Raw genomic sequence first — 6,000 nt, 5'->3', positions numbered from 1 at the left:
TTAAGAACAGTTTATCTCTTCAGTCAAAAAGGAAGACTGAAGACTGTCTTCAATCCTCCTATCAAGGGGACTGAAGTCACCGACTTTAAGAACATTTTAGACGTCTTTCAAGTTGCCTCCTGAATACTCTTGCTACATTAGAATGAATTATAACTCACTGCATTGTTATAACACAACACTACGAGAGCTGAATTCTCAAATAGGCTAAGACACGCTTTGAATAAGCAATTAGTTAAATGAATGTGTTACTGTTTTAAAAGCATAAGAGATTTGATGATTAATGCCAAGTTGACAAAGTCTTTAAGATGAAAAGGCAGAGGTAGGGCTTTTTTCATTACAATACAGGTAGAACTGAATCAGGTGGATTCAACATAGAAAAGTTTTAATGAGGCACATGTCAAGCAAGCATATCGACGTCTTAGAAAACAAAGAAAATCTAAAAGTTTAATTACAAAAACACTTGTACAGAAAACTTGGCATTTCAACAGTTCCAAACACATGTACACAATTTTTTTCCTAAAATTTTATTTGGTCGGAAATAAAACACTTTGTCTCACTTTCCTCAGCTGCTCCTTATGTTTTACTAAAAAGAAAGATCCGTAACACTGAATAGGCAACAACTTTTTTCCTTGGGAAGAACACGTAATTGCAATATCTACAAGTTTAGTGGGAAAGTGAATCAGGTATCCTGTTAGCCTGGGACCTCTCTTCTACCTCCTGGCTAGGAGACAGGGGCAACGCACACCTGCTTCCCAGAACCTGATAGTTTTGCGGCAGCTGAATCCCAGCCGCTAGTGAGTCTGGTGTGTAGCTACTAGGCAGGGCCGGCGTGTCAAAACTGGGCTGTTACCTTGGAAAAGTGACTTCAGACTGGAGGTTTCTCAGGATCTCGTGCATGTCTGAATATGCAGGTGTCTCCAGTATCAGGTATCCTACCTCAAGGTCAGGAGAATGATGATTTTTGGACCAAGTTACAGCCTTTTCTGGTCCACAGCATTGCTAACGATGCTGCCCAAAACTAACACAAAGGAGAAACCGAGAGAAATATTAGGAGGAACCAAGAACGGAGAGAAAGTATTTGGCAGAAGGCAGATGCAGACTTCCAGAAATGGAGTGGCTGTCCTTCTGCCACAGACGGTGAGTTTTAGCAAAGGAGTCTGAGAGATGTGACAGGAACGATACAGAAAAACAGGACGATACAGAAAAGCAGGTGAGTTGGCTAGGTTTACAGCAATAGACAATGATCGGCTCTTATTCTAAAACATTGCCAAGTAGTGGTATATGGGCTTCAGTACATGGAAATCTGATGTGTGTTCATGTAAGAATTTTTTAAAAGGTTGTTTTTTTGTTGTTGTTTTATTTTCTTTGGGGTAGGGAAGAAATCAGGGAAGGAGATGCTGAGAAGACAGGATGGTGCAGTAACACGCTGGGGGTTTCTGGCTTGCACTCTGGCCCGTGAGCATACTGTGACAGGGTTACACGTCCACCTGCTTGAGTGGCGTGCTGCCTAGACTGTGGGCTCAGCAAGCTCTGCTTTGGTTCCAAAGATCTCAGCTGCAACTGTCAGCCTTCTGCTCCAGAACATCAGAACACAACACAACACAACCAAACCCTGAGGTGGGAATCAGAAACCCCTCTTCCCTTTTGGTGGTAAAAAAATGTCACTTACTAAGTGGGGAGAAGGAAGGGAAGCCCGTCCCTTTGACACAGGCTCTGCAGTTACGATGACAGAAGGAAGATGGAGGACATGAGAACTCCTTGTGCCCTTTGCTGTCAGCTACTCTGAAGGACACTTCCACCTGGCATATCCATGAATCGGTCCGCCTTAAGCAGAAAGGGATTCCCTCTGCTTTCACTTATGATAAACTTCAGGGTTTTTTCCAAGACCACATGAGAACCTACTTTCCCTGTTCTCTCCTGTTTACCAATGACCTTTTCCTCAGCAAAAATACTTCACAAGTCATTGCCAACAGATGGGAACAGAAGAGCCTTGCTGGGGCTGGGACACAGGGTACGTGCAGGAGCAATGCTTAGAGAACAGCAGGCAGCACCAAGGAGGAAGGAAAGAGCATTCTCCTTCAGGGCAGCAATCACAAAGCCTCGAAGAGGGCTGGCACCCACTGAGCGCTGTGTGAGGTAGGAAACACAGCCTTGCTCCACAGGACACTGTCAACAAGAAGCTCCTTTCTTTGGAGTCACAGCAGGACAGTGATGGGAGAAGATTGGGCCTGTCCAATGAGAGAAACTCGCCTTCAGAACCCTGCTGAGCAACACAGCCCAGAGGTCACAAAACGCAGCCTTCTAACTTGGTGGGGGTGAAGGGAATAAAAAATAACCCCAAAGGCATTAAAAAAAAAGGGACAGCTAGGTAGGAAAACCACTGACACAACCACAGAGCCACGGATGAAAGGGTCCGATCCGAAGGAGAACAATGAGAAGGCTTCCCTTCTGCTGCAGAAGATGTCAGTCTCAGGGGCGCGTAGTCAGTAGAATATATGCAGACCCACTTGAACAGAAATGGAGGTGAGGGAAATTGAAGGCTTGGGAGAGTGGCTGTACACTTTCAAAGCTTCACAAGGACGATTCCATAGGAAGTTCACATACGTGTTCCTTTTGCTGCTCCCTCATATGGCTTCCTGAGGTGAAGGCATTTAACTCAAAAATGACAGTTCTTTCATAAGCAGAGGAATCTGTACTCCCTCTCTGCCTCCACTCAATTCAAATTTCCATGGATGGCTTCTCATTCCAAACAAGTAAAACCACTTACACAACATCTTGGAGCTCTGAGACCTGTAGAGAATTGGTAGGACAAAAAAAAAAAAAAAAAAAAGGTAAGTACTGATCAGAAAGGGTTAGGGCTATGGGTTAAAATAATGCTTTGCTGTATTTTCAAAAGGGTTAGGGTGAGTAGCAGGATGTGCATAAACTAAAGCGCTCATAAAGCTGCAAGCAGGCAACCTCACTGAGGCGGTTTAGACAACATTTCAATGAGAAACATGGCCCTGTTCCAGTTTAGCCTCCATGGGGAGGTTGGAAAATAGCCAAACAGCAACTATCAGGGACAATCTGATGATGAAAAATGAGTACTTTAGTCAAAAGAATATATGGTCAATCAAAACCAATTTTCTTCAAGTATAAATCTAAGGACCTTTGCATGTTTAAGTATGTATTATGTGCATAATATGAATAAATTCTTACACTGATAAAAATGCAATTATATAAGAAAGTTTTTTTTTTTTCCAATCCTCAAACAGGTAAATATTTATCCTTTGGTTCAATTGAAATCAATCAATCATGGCTTTTGATAGTTTATATACAACAGTCACCTCTCAACATGAAATCACCTCCATGGCTTCTTCTCAGCTCCACTTTTTTCTAGGTATGAGTCACAAAGATGATGGTTGGGGTTAAGGGTTTATCTATAAAAATATTTATGAAATGGCTGACCAAATTTTAACATTAGAAGTAAAAATACTTATAAAATAGGTGACCAAAATTTTGTAAGATTATAATTGCTGGAATGTAATTTTTTTCCATTTACCTCCTATTTATCTTAATCCTCTCACTCTAAGATTTTTTTAGTGCCTTCCCCTTACACCCATCCCTACCTCCTTATATCAATGTCTTAGAAACACCACTGAGTTTAGATATATGTGTTCTACTGCTGGATTTTGCACTCAACCTGCTCAGGTATTTTCAGGCAAGACATCTTGCTCTTTGGGACTCTGTTTCCTCATGTGTAAAATGATGGGATTTAAAGGTCCCTTCTAGCTCTAATATACTCCTCTAAAACTGTAGACCATTAGTTTCCGTTCACCTACTGGCTCCTGACAATGGATAAAACCTTTGCCAAGCGCATGTCAGAGTAATTAATAGCACCACGAATGCTGGGGACATCAGGCCTAGCTGTCTGTACATATTTGTATAATGAGGCCAAGCTAGTATTAATCACGGTCTTTATAATTGTTTCATTTGACAGTTTCGAAGGGTGTGGAGAACTATCCGTTTTTAGTTATATTTACATGGTTAGACGGCAAGAATCTCTAGTAATGAAATGGTCCACATTTTCAGGTACTATTTTTTTTCAAGGGCAAAATATTTGTAGGTTGAAATCAAGGATAGCAATAACATTCTAGGTTTTCAAAGACATCTCAGAAAGCAGATACTACAGTTTATATCCTTAAGATGGATAAAGCTTTAGGAGAGTCTTCTTACTGGCAAAATGCTCAAAATGGAAAACCATTTCTGGCTTGAAGATTGTAATAACTGCCCTATGCCTATGTGAGGAGACACCATGTTATCAATTACTGTGTTCTTTCACAATCCTCCACACTGTTCCTTCCAGCTCTCTTTTCAAGCCTACAAGAGTGCTAATTGAAAACACTGTGTGAAAATGGGAAGGATGATGAGCTCCTGAAAATCCCAGGCCTAGATTTACAAGCTGTTCCCTTCATAAACAGCAGCAGTAATGCCACTTCTTTATTCTGCAGGGAGTCCGGCCATCTCTTAGAAGTATGGTCCGTTCCATCTGGCTACACACTAGAAGGACAGTAATCCTGTCCCCATCAGAGCACGGCTGAGGCTAAAGTATAACGAATTGCCTTGTACAGTTACTATTTGAGGGCACGGCCACGAAGGATAAAGACTACTGCTGTTGTCTCTGCTGATAGATGTTGCCTCGTCAGATAAAGAATCACAGGTTTTATTTATTCTTGCACATACTGCTCAAGGTCCAAACCATGCTAGAATATCAATGTGTATATGAGTGTGCTCATGTACTTGCAAGACAAAGAAATATCCAAACCCATGAGCAAGTTATTCTAAGGAGACATCCTGCTGTCCACTCTTGTTTCAGTATCCATATATAGCCACTCATTACATGTCCAACCCCAAGATTTCCACACAGTTTATATGTCTGCAGGTATGGGACCATTTAATTGACAGACTAAATGGCTGTGGATTTCATGGAATTACACACTAAAGGGTACCCCTTGGGAGTTCCTGTCAGGGCTCAGTGGTTAATGAATCCGACTAGGAACCATGAGGTTGTGGGTTCGATCCCTGGCCTTGCTCAGGGGGTTAAGGATCTGGCATTGCTGCATTGCTGTGGCTCTGGCATAGGCTACAGCTCGGATTAGACCCCTAGCCTGGGAACCTCCATATGCCGCTGGAGAGGCCCTAAAAAAGGCAAAAAGACCAAAAAACAACAACAAAAAAAACCAAACAAAAAAAAGGGTACCACTTCTTTAGGAATTTGAGTACACAAATAAGTTCCATTTACAAAATGATACCTGATGACTGACCATTAGTACCAAAAAGTTTATAGGCAGACCCCTTTTGGAAATGTACTTTTTTTTCTCTTCTAAAAGGATGCAACATATACTGCTAGTCATTTGTTGAATACGTTTTTAAAAAGCTCTTTCCTTTCTTTTTCACTCACTGAGAATTTATTTTTAGTACATTTAATCAAGGCATTAACTGTTTCAGTATAAGGTTAGTCCACATTAACATTGAACATACAAGGGTTACTCTGATACTGAGTGGTCAATGAACAACTTCTTACTTATGCAGGCCTGTAAACATACAATGTCTCGATGACTATTGTAAGTTATTAAATTTACAGGGAAAAGGAAGCTTAACAATTAAGTGATATTTATTTTGTTCTATGTATTGTTTAGGAGGTAATTTCCCCTAAGTTTCTTATTTACTATTCAAAACTCTTTGCGAAACCAACACCTGAGAATACAGCTAATAAGTGACAAGAGCTAGAACTGAGGTCCAACCATAATCATGCTTTTCCCATCAAGCCCCGTGGAGGGATGCATGAGGAAAAACTGTCTTCATTCAGTTTCCCAACATTATTTACTACATTTAGCAACCATGCAACAGGAGTCTTAAGTCTCTAGCTCACTTATTCGATGTAACTCCAGGGTTTTAGTAATAGGGATAAAGTCTAATGCCTTGTTACTTTTGATTATGTGCTGGCATGTACATATCATG

General features: G+C 41.0%; 1 protein-coding gene across 2 annotated transcripts in view; it reads right to left on the bottom strand.

Annotated features, from left to right (window-relative positions):
- Positions 357-6,000, bottom strand: part of HMG20A (high mobility group 20A) — a 65,988-nt gene continuing 60,344 nt past the window's right edge. For both annotated transcript variants that reach the window (XM_021099019.1, XM_021099020.1), the window contains one exon: positions 357-2,790. The gene's annotated coding sequence lies outside the window, so the exon portion shown is untranslated. The remainder of the gene's footprint in view (positions 2,791-6,000) is intronic.

Source organism: Sus scrofa, chromosome 7, assembly GCF_000003025.6.
Source record: "Sus scrofa isolate TJ Tabasco breed Duroc chromosome 7, Sscrofa11.1, whole genome shotgun sequence".
Taxonomy (NCBI): domain Eukaryota; kingdom Metazoa; phylum Chordata; class Mammalia; order Artiodactyla; family Suidae; genus Sus; species Sus scrofa.
Note: the sequence above shows the minus strand (reverse complement) of the source record. Positions and strands in the feature narration are given on the sequence as shown.